General features: G+C 40.0%; 1 long non-coding RNA gene and 1 other non-coding gene across 2 annotated transcripts; one reads left to right on the top strand and one right to left on the bottom strand.

The window, feature by feature from the left end:
- Window positions 1–5,865: 5,865 nt before the first annotated feature.
- Window positions 5,866–13,346, bottom strand: LOC150019584 (uncharacterized). Its single transcript, XR_016509271.1, has 4 exons — window positions 12,273–13,346; window positions 8,600–8,670; window positions 8,080–8,267; window positions 5,866–6,070 (listed from the first exon to the last, which is right to left on the bottom strand). It is a non-coding gene; the product is annotated as an uncharacterized LOC150019584 (long non-coding RNA).
- TRNAE-UUC (transfer RNA glutamic acid (anticodon UUC)) lies at window positions 8,176–8,247 on the top strand. The gene has a single exon. It is a non-coding gene; the product is annotated as a tRNA-Glu (tRNA).
- Window positions 13,347–17,294: the final 3,948 nt, after the last annotated feature.

A 17,294-nucleotide genomic window follows, 5' to 3' on the forward strand; every position in this document is an offset into this window, starting at 1 on the left:
CTGTAAAATCTTTTCCCCAGAATAGGCATAAAGGTTTCATACCAGACCTCAGCTCAGAATAGTCCTCGGTTGTAATCCTTACAGCAGCAAGCACATGAATAGGACACATAAGTGGAATTAAATAAATGCTTATTCAATGAGTAGTCAGATAGCACAGTATGTAATGGCAAGAGACTTCAGAAGAGTAAACACTGGTTTGTTTATCCATAAAAAATAATCAAACTAATCTTTTTATCTCCACTAGTGCTATTGCATCTAATTTCATTTTAGTGTGGGCCAGTGACTCCCATTACTCATCCACTTAATATCCACCTCACTCTAAAAAATGAATACAGGAATAACCAGGCTAAAATGTAAATCCAACCCAAACACGAAGTGGAAAGTGAACAAAAACTAATAAGAAGAAAGATAATACCTAATGTTAATTACGTGCCAGGCCAAGTGAACATATATTTTCTCATTTAATTTCCATAATAACCATTGTCCTCATTTTATAGATGAAGACACTGAAGCTTAAAGAAGTTAAGTAACTTGGCCATGGTCACATAAATAATAAGTGACAAGTGACACAGTAGAAATTTAATTAAATTCTAGAAGATAATCATATAAGGGCAGCCCTTAATATCAACAAAGAGACAGGGAGTAGGAGGTGCCACGCCTTTGCCTTGGTGGTGGTGGAGTCATTATGGAGATGACTAATGTATAGGAGACTCAATAGCTTCCTTACCCTGGTGAGGGCATCACAGTGATCACCTGGCTTGCCCTGGAAAAAAATGGGGAAACTTGTGCAAAGAGCTAGAGCTGACGTCCTGGCTCCATCACTTTCCTTATCTCTCACCTTATCTCTCTGAACCTCAGCTTCTCAACTTGTCATATGTGAATGGTAATGCTTCAAAGGGTGTTTATGAAGATCAGTCAAAGTGCTTCAAAATCCATAAAGCATTGTGCCACGAAATTTTTCAGTTATTTTCTTCTACTGATAATACTCCTAGCCAGCAAGACAGGAAATGCTATAACATAAAATCCTGGGCAATACACACGTTAGGAACGGTTTGTGTGTAAAGACAAATCTATTCATTCGCCACAGTTCACAGCTCAGGGGCTCTTCATTCAGTGATATAAGGAACCCCAAGGAAGAGATGGGGGTGGTGAGAGATGGCAAGTGGGATTAATGCTAATTTTGTAGGGCAAAGAAGGGCTTAGAGAATGCCTTTGAAATGGGAAGGACCTCTATTTTACTAGGGACAGAATAAGTTCAACTATAACACTATTGTATGGTATTTAGGCATACCCTGCATTGTTGTTCCAAGCTGTATTTGAGGTAAGGTGCCTTACCTTTCTTTGTACCACTTTATGGTTTTCAAAGAATTTCATATTGATGATTTCAATTGATGGTATTTTTATGTTGTTGTCTTCTTAGTTCTATTAAGGAAGAGAGCGTATATAGACAAAGGTGATAAATTACTTTTATTATCTGCAAGGCTGTTGAACGATTTTAGACCCAAGTTGTTCTCCAATAGCTAATAATTTTTATTTTTTGCTCCTTTGTTTTTTTATCTGTAAATAGAGTAAAATGACCTTGTATTGTTTTTCACATCTAATAAGATTATGTACATAAGACGTTTTGGTAAATTCTAAAGAAAAGGCATAAGCCTTGTGATTCAAACCCACAGCAACTCCAAATCAAAGATGCAACACGGGGTAAGCCAGGAGAAACCCCTAGATCTAGGCAGCATTCACACATAAAGGAAGTTCACACAAGGTGCAGAGAGAGGGAGCTGCATTAACTAGGGACCCCAGAGGGTCCGCCCAGATGCTTGGACATTCAAAGCTGGCACTGAGCAAATGGACTCCTAAAAATCAGAGCCGGCATCAGGGTACTCACCCAGCCATCTGACTCACTCACAGCACCTGGGCCCGAGAAAATGTTATTTCCCAAATCCTGCTTTCCTTCCCCCATCTTCCCCAGCCCCACATACAATCTGGACAGTCCATAAGGTAGAGGATAATTTTAGGGGCTTCCCCAGAGCCTGGATGGATGCTTTCCAATCATTTATTTCTGGCCTGTGAAGTCAGATGCACTATTTCTTTATACATGAGAAAAAATGAAATCAGTTTCTATTTGCAGAGTTGAGATGGGAAAAAAAAAAAAAAGAGAGAATTGCACACAGCTCTGTCACAGACTTGGAAAGGGCCTACCTAGGTGAGAGGAGAGCAAGGAGGCAAAAGAGAACCTCAAAAGGAAGAAAGTTCAGTTTGTTAACCCCTGAGAAGTGTCCCAGATGCTTGGCCTCACACATTTAAGTACACTTAAGGTTTTGGAGCAAAGTTGATATATAATATCAGTGAGATTTCTGGGTTCATTTTAACCACTGATTACATGATGTGATTTGATCATCATAGCCATTTCAGCAGCAAATCACTGTGTGTCTGTGTGTCTTTCTGGAAGTGTGTGACTCTGTATATGCTTCTGACCTCTCCCACACCACCCCACTTTCTCTTAACAGACACATAACACATTTTAATGTGTATAAAATTTGGTTAAAATGAACATCGAGAATAAGCTTGTTGGGGGAAAAAAGACTTGGGGTGGCTAGATTTCACACCGATTCAAGAATGAAATAGGGAAGAATAAAACTGACAAGATTACATGAACAAATTGTATATACCCAAATGTGGTTACAAATGAAGTCATCTTATCACTTACACCCACAACTCTGCTAGCCAGAGAACTCCATGCACATTCTGAGACATCAGATTCTCTTCCAAGAACCCCTTCTTCCTTTGGTATCAGTCGTTGTGCTCTGGGGAAAACTACATCACGTGAGCTCTTGAACCAGCCATTGGACTGTACTGTAGCCAACTACCCATTTCTGCTCTGCTCAGGACATCAGTGCTCCCCATGCACTGAAAGACTTCCTCCTCTGAGTTCTGCCCTTTGAAATGGCTCCATAGCAGAGTTGCTTGGATCATCCATCATGTCAAGCTCTTTTTCTTTTTTTGGCAGAGGGTATAGCTGGGCTCAGGGGACAAAGGGAGAGGAGAGGGCGTTCACACAACAACCACTATACCTTTTTACAATCTGCAATCGTAGCCTCTCATATCCTCTTTCTGAGCCTGGTCCAGCAGCCCCTCCTTGTAATTCTCCTTCTGTCATGAATATCTGCACACCCATCCCCACCCTTAACCTTTATCTCACCCTATCCCAACCTCCCACCTCTACTCCTTAACCCCACCCTCCATCTTCCCAATGATGATGGGATTCTGTCATTGATGAACCTAGTTCAAGTTTAGTTTTCACAAGATTTATTCCCTACCTAAATCTCTGAATACAAATAGATTCCAGGGGTTATTGCACAGGGGCTAAAGCTCTAGTTGTAAAATACAACTGCTTCATATTTCTTTCTCAACCTTTCAAACAGAAGCATTTTATTCTTTACCATTCATACCATCCCTAAGGGTCCATTTGCCAGCAGGCTCCTGCATACCCTGGATGCCAGGATATACGTGCTGTTTCTGACCTCTTCATTACAATATCAGTGATGGCAACTCACATTTGTCTAATGCTTGACATTTTATAAAGGATGTTCACATTTATTGCCACACAGAGCCTCACATCATTTCTGTGACTAAAGCAAATCAAATAAGGATACTTTTGTTTTAGAGCTATGAAAACTGGCACTCCAAGAGGTAAGAAGATTCCCCCAATAGCATTCAGCCAGTGAGGAGATGAGCCAGGCTCAGAATGTAGATATTAAGACTCCCGGTGCAGGTTCTTTGCAATTCTTAATGCTGCTTCTCTTTAGTTTGCAGCCCATGTGCCTCTCTATAGGCACCCTCACTGGACTTTCAGCCAAGTTCAAATAATCTCCGTGAAAGTAAATTCCTATGTGTTCAGGCCTTCCAACAGAGTTTCTGGGGAAGCAGGGCATCACTACCCACTCTTTCCCACCAGAAATTCAATAAGGAAGCCCACTGGGTAAATGTTTTTTGGATTAAATTAATTTTGGAATAATCTAGCCTAGCCTCCAGCAAGAATTCTCCACCCACAGCATGAAACATAAAGGTCTGATGAATAAAATCTTGACTGATGGCATGAATTTGCTTCACTTGACTTATTTTGAGGATATGTGTTTGCAAACCATTTGAAAAATAAAAGAATACTCCGTGTTTAATTATATTGTAATCTATGGTTGAATTTTATTTAAATGGCATTTATAATTGGCACATTTTTCAAGTACTGCTTCTGCCAGAATTGTATGTAAAAGTACATTATCATCACATGTACCACTACAGACTAAGTTAGCATCAGTATACATCCCATAGATAAGAGACAAGTCATTAAAGAACAGTGGGTGTCACATTTCCATGACATACTATTAAATATATCCAGATATAAATTGGTTCCCAGATTTTGCTAAAACAGCATATGGCATATGTTCAAAGTTAATAAATATTGATTGAGTACCTATGTTGTGCTCTGCAATGTGAAGAATTCAGGAAAATGTAAGGTATGTCTAAGGTAGTCAAAGAAGAAAGACAACTCAGGGATATTAGAATCAAGGGGAAAATAGACAATAATAACCATAATAAACATCGTTATTATATGTTATTTGTCAATTACAACATGCCACATAATATGCTAAGTACTTTGTTTGAATTCTTATTTAATCCTCATAACATTTCAATGAAATAGCTACTATTATTATTCTAATTATACAGAAAAAAAGTGAGACACAAACAAGTAATTTACTTAAGGTCATATAGCTAAAAAGTGGGGGAGCCAGGATTGGAAGCCTAGTATCTCATCCTCTAGCCTGTGTACTCTTGGCCTCTTTGCTGTGACTTTGGGGAAGGGATCAGAAAAGGCTGGGTTTTTACTGTAGCCCTGAAGATTGTGCAGTTAGGAAGAATGAAAAGAATGAGGATAGGTCATCATATTATAGGATAGACAAGGGCAAGAATTTGTATTTGACATGTGAGGATCAATGGAAGGAAATCAACGGCAGGAAGTACAGTTAGCTAGGCAGAGTAAGACACTTGAGAGAATACTTTAGAAATAACCTAGGCAGAATTTAGAGACTCTTACGTAGGAAAGTGACAATGATAAAGTATTGTGGTATTCTAGTAGCAGATTCAGGGAAAGTGGAGAGGAGGGAGGCTTCAGGGAAGCAAACCAATTAGGGGCTTATTGTGAAATCCCCTTTAGACCTTACTGTACATATTCAATAAATGTTTGTCAGATCAGTGGATGAAGACTGGCAGGGATAAAAATAAAGGTACAAATCCAGGAAAGAATGTGCAGGCATCACTGACAGAATGTTCATGAAACAACAGAAAGCAAAGAGGGCACCACCATGCTACTCTAGGTAAGAAGACATGTGGTGCTCTGGCTGATGATAGAGTTAGGAAGGAGAAGTGGGTTCCAGCTGGTTGCAGGGAGAGGGATGAGTCTTCCATTTTGATTTGAATATGCAGAGGTTTGACAGGGCCATAGAATACCATTAATATCTTACAGGTATTTGGAGAATACCTGACTGGTTTGGCTCAGTGGATTGAGCGTCGGTCTGCGAGCTAAGTGTCGCTGGTTCGATCTTCCAGTCAGGGCACATCAGTGAAGGAAAATTCTGAGTCCAAAAAAACCTCCGCTGCCTTGCGGCATACCTCTTCAGGGGAAAGGCTAAGGGAGTAAACCCCGACAGAAAATCCGGAGCCAGAGTCCCTAAGGCGGTTTGACGTTGTAGTCAACACCGGCAACTCCTGCGGCGCACCTGAAGCCAAGCTGTATTGACTCCGTCTTTCCCTTGGACCTTTCAGCTGCGAAGAGAGGGGGGGTCTGCTGCATGGGCAACAGCAGACCCTCCATATCACCCTGCCCAGGCTCTGTAGCTTCAGCTTCACTGGAGAGGACGCTCCAGCGTCATCGCACGATGTCGGTTCGGAGCGGGTGGGGACGGGTGCCGTGTCACTCCCGGGTCGGACTGCACAGCCATTCTCGGCGGTGCAGATAGACTCTTGAGAAGCTACACCATCGTCTCTCGAGACGGACGGCTGCCGACGACTAGGAAAACTGAATATCCACATGCAAAAGAATAAAATTAGACTGCTACTTCATACCATATATAAAAATTAACTCAAAATGTAAAACCTAAAGCTATAAAACTCTTAGAGGAAAACATAGGTGTATATCTTCATGACTGGATTTGGATATTTTTCTTAGATGTGAAACCAAAAGACAAAAATTTGTAGATTAACTGGACTTCATCATAATCAAAAACTTGTGTGCTATAAAGGATACTATCAAGAAAGTGATAAGGTAATCTACTGAGTGGAAGAAATATTTGAAAGTCCTATATCTAATAAGGAAGGGATTTGTATCTGAGATATATAAAAAACTCTTACAATTCAATAGTAAAAAACAATCCAATTCAAAATGGGCAGAAGAATAGACAGTTCTTCAAATAAGATATACAAATGGATAACAAGCACAAGAAAAGATGGTCAACATCATTAGTCATTAGAAAACTGCAAGTCAAAACCACAGTAAGATGCCACTTCACACCCACTAGGATGGCTAAAAAGATAGGTAATGACAAGTGTTGGCAAGAATGTGGACAAATTGGAAAACTTCTACACTGCAAATAAATATAAAAATGGTGAAGTCACTTTGGAAAACAGTCTGGCTATACCTCTATACCAGCTATTCCATTTATAAGTATATTCCCAAGAGAATGGAAACACAGGTTCACATAAAAGCTTGGACATGAATGTTCATAGCAGCATTATTAACAATGTAAAAAAGTGAAAACAATCCAAAGGTCCATCAAATGATGAACAGATAAAAAAAATGTGGTCACTCCATACAATGAAATGTTATTTAGCAATAAACAGAAATGAAGTACTGATGATACCTTAAAAACATTATGCTAAATTAAAAAGGCAGTCACCAAGGACCATGTATTGTGTGATTCCACTGGTATGAAATGCCTGAAATAGACAAATCTGCAGAGACAGAGAATACAGTAGTGGCTCCTTAAGGCTAGAAAGAGTGAGGAAGTAGAAACTGGTGCAGGGTGGTTGCTGAAGGGCACAGGGTTACTCTTAGGGTGATGAGAGTGTTCTGAAACTGATTATGATGATGGCTGCATAGCTCTGAATATACAAAAAGCCACGGAATTGCACACTTCCGATGAGTGAACTGTACGGTATGTTCATTATATCTCAATAAAGCTGTTAGCCAGAAAAATTTTTTTTGATTTGGTGCTAGTGCTGGGGTCCTGTAATGATATGCTTCTTGCCAGGGTTCAAAACATAGGAGAGTTAACAGTAATGGTTTTCACCATTCATCAATAAATTGGAGTCCTGGATTACACATCCATCTTTTCTGAGACTGGATCGTTAATCTTTAAAAGGCCGATTAACATAAGTGAATAGTCTCTAAGCTTGCAATGCTAGGAGCACTATGTTGCTATGTGAGGCCCTGATAGAGCAGCCATTTCTACTTTTTCACTGGAATCTTTTTTTTTTTTTTTTTTAAATCCAGCAAAGGAAGAAATACACTCCTTTTGCAAAAACACTTGCATGATGACCTAGACTCATACTTGGTGAAGAGAACATATTACAACGTTAAAAGTAATTCATTCTCAAAATCTCACTGAAGGATTTAGGTTACAAGAAAAATTCAGAATTCTAGATTAAATCATTACTCAAATTTCTGAACTCAAACAAGTATTTGTATTCCAATGTCTATAACAGCATTATCAACAATAGCCAAAAGCTGAAGAAACCTAAATGTTGAATACATGAATGGATAAACAAAATGTGGTCTATGTCAAATATTGCTTCTAGACTATCACAGTCTTTTTTTAATTAAAATCTTACTATAAAAAATTAATTTTATGAATTCAACTTCTTTTATAAACAGGAGTTACATTACTAGTAGCAAGTACTATCATATGAATACAATAAATACTTTTATCAGTGAGACTTTTCGTATTGCCCAAAATATCTTATACACTATTACTAGAGATATAAAAGAATTCCTTTTCCAGTATGATGGAAATTAACAGATTGACTTACCAAATCTGCACCTAAGAGGCTTCCCTGAAGCTGTTCAATTTTGAGTGCCTGCTCTTTGATGGTAACTTTTAACTTGCTGTTTTCAATTTCAAGCCTTCCCACATGGTCTAGCGGTTAGGATTCCTGGTTTTCACCCAGGCGGCCCGGGTTCGACTCCCAGTGTGGGAAAGCAATGTTCAATTTCAAGCCTAAAATGTATATTTTAAAATAATTATTCTTTCATATTGATTTAAAAGATACTAGGTAATTTCTGAATAAACATCTGAAGGTGCAATTACATAAAATATTACAATTTGAAAAGCAGATGAATTGACAATTTATTGTGCCATTTGTCTAGCTGTTTTATAGATAATGAGCAAAATTTAGAGGTAAAGTACAGAAATTATGCATTTCAAAATATTTCAAAGCTGAAGTATTTATCCAGCTTAACATTATTTCTTATAATAACTGATCTAATTCTCATACTACACTGCTCATCTGCTTTATAAATACTCATGTTATTTTCTGTGCTGCTCTATACTTTTGCTTGTGGTCTTGTGTCTCCTCAGCACGTCTTATGGCCGCTGTATATCGATTCTGTGCTTCTTGTAACTAAAATAAAGAAACAAAAATGCTTTTAATTACTGATAATCTAGTACAAGTCTATCTGTTGTTGTAACTTAAATTTTATTGGACAACAATCACACTTTTCCATCTGCATTTTGTTTATGGCTACTTCGTGCCAAAACAGCAGAGATGAGTTATGACAACAGAGAGCTCATGGCCCACAGAGCCTAAAATATTGACTACCTGGTCCTTCACAGAAAAGGTCACCTAGTGATTCTCTAGCACTCAAATATTATTCATGTTTTTAAGTTATATTTTATCAGGTAAACATACACATTTATAAACTGGTCAAATGGGAAAAATAGAAAATTACCTTCTGATAAACATTCATTTTTTTGTATTCCAAACATCATATCCACTATAAATTTAAATATTCACAAATGTGAATGACTATGTCTATTCTAGTGACCATGAAAGTTAACATGCTGCTTTCGGTGACAATGATGTTTCATTGAATAGCCTGAGAGGCAGTATCTACATAGAAGCCAGAATGTCTGGGTTTGAATTCCACATCCTGCAGTTATTAGCTGTGTCACCTTGAGCAAATTACTTAAACTTTCCTTGTCTCAGTTTCTTCAACTGTAAAATGGAGTTAATAATGCTATCTACCTCACTGGGATGTTGGGAAGATTAAATTAGGGAATATATGTAAAGTATGTGGCCCATAATAAACTCTAACATTATTATTGTTGCTGTATTTTAAGTTCTAATAAAATTTTATACTTTAGGCAAATGGCAATGGAAGTGGTCTCTCGTACAAGTTACAGTGAAAACATTCTTCACTGACAGTGGAAGCAAACGAGGAGCACGAGCCCCAGACTATATCCCCATACGTTGGAAAGTTTTCACTAAGACTACTAGCCAGTAATACTTTTCTGCTTATAACAAGTCATAACTTACTTCCTTTCTGTACTACTTAGCAGGCAATAGTCATGAGCAATGTAAACAGCGCCTCCTGGACTGAGTACATCGCTTACATGGCCTGACAGGCAGGGTATAAAGCCACTGACATAGAGGTAACGGGGCTCTATGCTAAATAAAAGTTCCCAGATCCATTCATCCCCAGCCACTGTTTATGCTGGGCTGCTTCAGCAAGTGATGTACTCTGATGAGTAGATTAAGGTGATGTGGAATGGCATATCGATATCAGAAAAGCCCTTCCCAGAGCTTTACAGATGGTAAAGTGCTATAAATCTCTAAATCTACTTCTAGAGCTGGTTATTATTTTAAGCAAAACATGTATTCTTTAATTAAATAAATAATTTAAAAGACTCTCAATGGAATGATTTAAAACACAATGGAATCCGGACTTCCGGCCAAGATGGAGGCTTAGACGGACACGCTAGGTCTCCCTCTACAACTACAGTGGAATACAACTACTTCAAAACAAAGGATAACTAGAAATTCCAGAAAATAAAGCTACACGGAAGCCCAACATATGAAGTTATAAACCAGCGGTGCCATTTGGGCAGGTAAGAGTTAAAGAAGGCAAAGCTGTTTGCGGAGCGGCGGGGCGGGGCTGCGAAAAATCCTGGAGGCAATCAAGCCCCTGGCGTGCCCGACTCCGGCGCTGGGGAGCAGCCGCAGCATCGCCTTGAACAGTGAGGCCCAGGGGGGCGGGAGGACGGATCCCGGTCTCCTAGCTGAATAACTGTGTGAATCCATCTTGGACCCCCGCCCCCACAGAAAGCACCACAGGGCTGCGAAATAGGTCGCGGACGGGCAGGCGCCGGCGGTCGCTGATTTGTGACGCGTACGCAGGCACTGCCCCCTGCCCCCGACAGCCGGCCCAGGAAAACAAAACGCATCTGTCAAAATGTGGCAGACAAATATAGAGATCCCGGTGACACAACTCACCAGACAGCAGATAGAGAACCTGACAGATGAACAGATAAGAAACCTGTCAGAGGCTCAGTTCTGGGCCATTGTTATCAGGTGGCTTACAGAATTCACAAAAGAGCAGGAAAAAGATATGAAAGAAGCGAAAAACTTTCATAACGAAAGGAACAAAACCACATACGAGACAGATGGTGAGGAATCCAGAGTCCATTTCAACAAACTGGAATATGGAGAAGGAACAAGCAGTCAACCAATGCAGCGAGAGGAAATGGCAAGCAACAATGAGAGGATCAGAAACCTCTGGGACAGCTATAAAAGGCCCAACATAAGAATCATTGGTTTGCCAGAGAATGAGGAAGATGAACTAGAACTTGAAAAATTGAGTGAAAATATAATAAAGGAGAACTTCCCAGACTTGGGGAAGGGAATAGACTTGCAGGTCCAGGAAGCAAGGAGAGTTCCCAAGAGACTGGACCCAGGGAGAACCACTCCAAGACACATTATAATCAAAATGTCAAAAATTAAAGATAAAGAGAGAATCTTAAAAGCAGCAAGAGAGAAGAAAAGAATTATGTACAAAGGGGTCCCAATTAGACTATCAGCTGACTTCTCAAGGGAAACCCTACAGACAAGAAGGGACTGGCAAGAAATATTCAAAGTAATGAAAATCCAAAACCTACAACCACGAATACTCTATCCAGCGAAATTGTCATTCAGAATAGAAGGACAGAGAAAGTGTTTCCAGGACAAAATAAAACTGAAAGAGTTCATTAGATCCAAACCACTGTTATATGAGAAGTTAAAGGGACTGGTTTAAAAAACAGAAGCTAGGGAGATGAAACAAAGGCAAACGAAACAGGCAACGAGAGTGGAAAAGGAACTGTGGGTAAGGGAAACATAGTGGGGGGAGGCCAACAGGGAGGGGGAGTGGGGAGAGGGAGGGAGATGATATAGGAATTGGGGATCATGGTAGGAGGGAATGGAATAGACGGAGAGAGGTTGGGAGGAACTGTAAGCACAACTAATGGACATAATCTAAAAGGGGGGGACAACTGGAGGGAGGGGGCCACCGGGTGGAGGGGAGCAGAGGGAAGGGAAAGTGGCACAAATGTAATATTTTAATCAATAAAACACATTAAATCTGTAAAAAAAAAAAAAAAAAAAAACACAATGGAATCCTTTCGCAATACAGTTTTTGAGAAAGACAATTTAAATTTCTAAAATTACACATTTTGTAATATTATTTCAGTTCAAATAAATATTATTTCTAACCAAGTTAGAAATAAACAAAATAAAACTCTCTCCTAACAATATGATACCAAAATAGAAGCAGTCCAAGGAGAAAAAAAAACTATATATTATATAATATATAGTTTTGGAACTGAGAGACATCAAGATTTCTTGATTATTACAGTAAGTAATGGGATCCACTAAAGAATCATTTAGGCATGTGTATTATAAAAATCATGCTGGTATGATTTAGAAGTCATATTAAAAATCCTTATCTCTGATCAAATTTCCTACCTCCTCTTTTGTGGTAAACTTTCCTCCAATATAATTTTTCTATCACTACATATTTCCCAGCTCCCCACCTTCAATACTTAAAGTTAAAAAATATGCAACATATCATATTTCCACCAAAATAGTTTGCTTTGACTAATTTTTCATTATAAACATAAAACAACGATAGGTAGACCACTACTAAATTTTAAGAGCAGGAACATTGATTTCATGAAGGAGCACCTTACTTTGGTAACAGAACCGAAGTCTTCATCGTCTGATATAGTCCATGAATCGTCAGTGCCAGGGTTGCTGGAATGCCTTTAGAGTAAAAATAGCCAACAAAAATTTTCATTTCTTTAATAAACCAACCAAAAACCTGAGTGAAAGGTCAGCTATCTGTGTATTAAATGAAGATTCTTGATATAATTAAAATTTGGCCTGTTTTAGAAAAGCTGTCAGGTATCTATTTCTGTCTTCACCTCTCCCAATCTATGAACTAGTCAATGGAGATATGCTTTAAGTTCCCACAAAGGGTGACAGCCAATATACTGGCAAAGCCTGAAGTTAATTTTTCACCAGAAGTCCTGAAGCCTGAATTAAAAATCCAATAAATGGCTGACATAACTTTTGACTCCTGAACTGGAAAAAATCTGATGACCTGAATCAAGGTGGAAAGACAGACTGTTTCTTCTCCATTGTCTGTCCTTGGTTCAAGGACTAAACTATGTCCGTCAAAGGACTAATCTAGGTTCTTTAGGAAGGAACTTACTAAGGTGACAACATTTCTTCATTTTACCCTAGAATACTACAGGGAGTTTCTTGAAATGTTTAAAAGTTAAATGTCCAAATGTCAAAGAACAAATGTGTATGACATTAGCCTTCCCACTCCCAGATTACCCTTCTGCAGCCTCCAAGATAATCTCCAAGCTTTAAATCTTCAGCCTACAGAGGCACACACTCTTGAAACAAGAATGGGTTCAAATAACCAAGAGTAAGAGCTCTCGACTTCCCTGCTCCTGGAAAACAAGCTAAATGGATTCTGCCATCCATACCTAACATAGGCGTGTTATCAACTACCCACCTCCATTACTGATTTAACAGCCAGTCCTACCCATTTCCTACCCCATTCCTACATGGGAAGGCTATCAGCTAATTGGGAAAAGGGGCAGAGGTGAGGAGACACCTGCCTTGGGCCACAGATCTATACAGTTCAGCAATCTCCAGCCCCCTACGACTCGAGGGGATCAAAGCCCCACTCTGTAAGTAGGGGTTCAGATAGATGATACCATAGTCCCGTTTGCAATAAGGAGAATCTTTCTAAATTATTCTAATACTTTTCTATAGAAACCTTGAATTTTGCTAGTTTTCCAACTTAAGCAAACAAACAAAAGAACAGGAACATCTTCAGGACTCTCTTGAACCCTTTATTTTAATCTGCCTTTCTAGAAAACTCCCAACATCCTGTGGCCTTCCTTCTTGTAACTTGTCTTTAATTTGTCATAAACCCCTCTATTCTGATCTCTTTCCCCTATCTGATCTCTCCCATCTCTTTTCTAAAACCCTTATTCCTATCCCAACCCAGTGTTTTTCCTCCTGATTTCCCTGCTAATTCTATTCTGTCTTCTTTCACTGCATTCACTAAACCCAATCCTACTAGGCTTAGAAATCTGAATTTACATCTCACTTCCACCACTTACCACATCCAAGTAAGTCACTCTAATTTCTCTGAGTTGGCGGGCACCACAGCACAGAAAGGACCTCCCCAATCAGATTGAATGATTGAATGATTGGCAGCTGCTGGTAAAGCTGAACTGTGTTTGGAAAGTAGGGAAACGGTTTCTCTGACTTTCCTAAAACTAGCCTGGTTTGGAAGGGGGGAGGCAAGGATATGTGTTTGTGGGTGTTTTAAAGAGCATAAGACTTAATAAGAGAAATCCGCAAATAACTAAATCTATATAACTGTTAAATAAACAATTCTTTTTTCTTTTCACCAAACTCTGGTATTGAGAGTTATAATTTTGGCGGCGGGCAATCGGGCCCTTAACTAAAGAGCCCGTGGGTTTGTTTTCAACTGGAGCAGCCCAGGGGTTCTGTAACAATTTGGCACCCCAGATGGGACATTAATAATTGCCCGTGGCAGGTCGACCCCCTTGAGAGACACCCTCTGAGGACGCCGACCGCCTAAGCACGCCTGTGTGGTGAAAAGAAAATAGAACTGGGAAGGGATTAGAGAAGTAAGATTGTTTGCTAAAACTTATTGCTGTGTATTTCTAAAATAATGGCATCGTGGATACTAGATTTGTTTGTCCGATTAGGAGAATTCCTGGACGTAAAAGAATTATGGATGCCGGAGTGGTATATATGTTTTCTAGTCCTTGGGATTGTTTTGGTTATAGCCATTAGCATGTATGTCTGGGTTAATAAGAGCAGTTCTGGGCAAGTCCCTGATGGCAGCCCGCTGGGAAGAATTTTGGAAAATTGGGATAAATACTGTTGTTATCCTATGACTAGAAAAATATTAATTTATTATTGTAACACTGTTTGGCCTGAGTATGTTCTGGGTGGTAAGAAAAGGTGGCCTGTGAATGGTTCTCTGAATTACCATGTGATTAATAATTAAAGGGATACTGTCTGCAATCGGGAAATTGGGAAGATGTTTATTATCTAAATGCATTTGTAGAGTTGCATAATAAGACCTTAGCAGAAATGGAGGCCCAAATGGTGCAGAGGAAAAAGGAGATCTCAAAACCTTTTTCTGAGAGTCAAACGCCGGAAGAAAGGGAAAATGAGGAAGTAGCCCTCTTTAACTCTCTAAATCCGGGAAACAAAGGCCCTAATTTGGCGCCATGCCAGGCACAGGTGGGAGCAGTTCAGGAGGCCATAGCTTCTGCAGCAGTGGCTCCACCTCCTCTGCAGGTGGCCCAGGCTTCCGGGGCGGCGGTTCCTGTGGCGCAGCACCCTCTGCAGGCGGCCGCAGCTCCTGCAACGCCAGTGAGAGCCAGAGCCCGAACGAGAGCTTGAGAGAGTCCGAGCTAAAATGTCTGCAGCTGCTTATATATCCCCGACTGCGTCATCTGACGCAGCGGGCGTTGCAAACAGTTCTGACCATTCACAGAACCTTACGTAGGCTCTGTGTGCTTTCCATACCATCCCCTGGTTCAAGACTCCTCCCATCTGCCTGAGGCTTTGGATGCATTAAAGCCATTTGCATAAGAAAGACACTAGCCACCAGCCTCAGGCATGTGGAAACATTTGAAAAGCTGCTTACTTCTCCCCATCCCCCAGCAGCAAACTCTGGGGATTTTTGGACTCCCCTGTTTCTGTAACAATAAGGGTTCACAAATTAGGGTGTTATAACACTATAAGCCAAAAAAAGCTCTTAAAAATGAGCAGTGCACAGCAACACAAAGCTAGTGCCTGCCTCTACAACTCCAAGCAGAGTTGACTCTAAAAGCTTCAATTTACACCTCTTCTAAATCAGTCCATTTGCCTGAGTTTTTAGGATTTTAAAATATCAAGTCCCTTCTATAGTATATTATTAAAGAGATTTTTTTAAATCTATTTTCTTCTTTCAAAAAAGGAAAACCAATGTGTTTCTTCAGAAAGCAATCAACACTTCACTTGCACAACTGTGAAATTATTACCCAAATTCTATTTCCTTGCATTGACTGTACATATGACCTAACTATTGTTTTACATAGGTCTTTTGCCTAGCTGGTTAAGCACTTATTGGAGGTACAGATATTCTCTCAGGCCTTAACACAATCTAAGTCAAGATAGTAAAACTCTTAACACTTTTTCCCCACCCAACTGTAATCTCCAATCTTCCTTAATGAAAAACAACACACAAATTCAGTCTAGGATCTTGCATCAATTTAAAGAGGTAGCAGCATTAAGAATTGTTGTGTAGGGGAACCAAACATCTGGGGAGTGGGGCTACAAAAAAAGAAAGAGAGGGGAGAGAGAGAGACAGAGACAGAGAGACAGAGAGAGAGACAGAGAGAGACACACACAGAGAGACACAGAGAGAAGAAAAAAGAAAGAAAGAAAAGAAAAGGAAAAGAAAGAGAAAACTGTAGAATAGACAACATGCTGTTTATCATCGTGTACTTGGTAAATCAGAAACTTTCATTCCAGTGCTTGAAACGTAGTGGTGAACTGCAGCCTATAAGGGGCACTCAATCTCTTGAAAACTTTGCCACCCTCATAACCAACCACCTGACACACCTACCCCAAACAGGAGTCTCTTTCTTCTAAACCACACTATCCAAGAAATCCGCACACATCCTTCCTTTTCATAAGTACTGGTAAGACTTCGGGTTTCATTTAAGATCTCATTACACACTGAAATCCAACAGCAGCCTTAAGTACCAGGAAAAAAGTCCTAGATAACCACACCCTGAGCAAACGTAAATTTTGCTTCTCCACCTTCGCAGGCAAGTAAGAGTCTTCGAATGAATAACGTCCGTCCTAAGGCGTTTCAGTATTACCCAAGGGCAGGTAGAGCCACTCCCCAAAGACTGGTGGCCTTATTTTGTCAAATCATCGCCTTCTGTTAATGATCACTTACGTCCACCTCTCTTGTATGAAAGATAATTTTTTATACAATCCTTAACGAGTAGGTTTTGAGTCTCTAGTACCTAGGAACAGAACTTACAAAGAGACTAGCTCCCAAATGTGACAGGAAAACTGTACCATAAGCACCAGGGAAGAGATGGGGAAGTGCCACGGGGTTTGTTGTGATCAGAAGACCTGGGCACAATCAATGCCACCAGTATTTAACACATAAATCAAAGTCCTGAGGACAAATAGTGTTTGCAAAACTAAACACTGGCAGTATTGTTAGAAACAAGGACATAGTGACTCCCAAACCAGTGAAAAGTCATTAGTAACAAAGGGCAAATGTAATTAGAGGGTCTCTGAGAAGGGAGCTGACATCACTGGCATATCTACAAACCACAGAAGGGGCATTTAGATAACCGTGTTATAGATTGTAACTCCGGAGTAACCAGTAATGGAGAAACGGGGAAGAAGGAGAGGGGAGGGGGAGCTAATTGCGTTAGGGCGGGGAAGCTAATCGCTCTCACTTTAGGGCAGAGAAGATAATCACTTTAGGGTGGCAATTTTAGGGTGGAGAAGATAATCACTTTAGGGTGGCAATTTCAGGGTGGGGAAGCTAAGACTATAAAACCAGTTTCCTTTGTCTACTTGGCGCGCACATTCTCCTGGCTGTGAGGGTGCGCCCGGCTCTGCAGACTCGTGAATAA

Source organism: Furipterus horrens, unplaced genomic scaffold, assembly GCF_987537825.1.
Source record: "Furipterus horrens unplaced genomic scaffold, mFurHor1.1.pri manual_scaffold_2, whole genome shotgun sequence".
Taxonomy (NCBI): Eukaryota; Metazoa; Chordata; class Mammalia; order Chiroptera; family Furipteridae; genus Furipterus; species Furipterus horrens.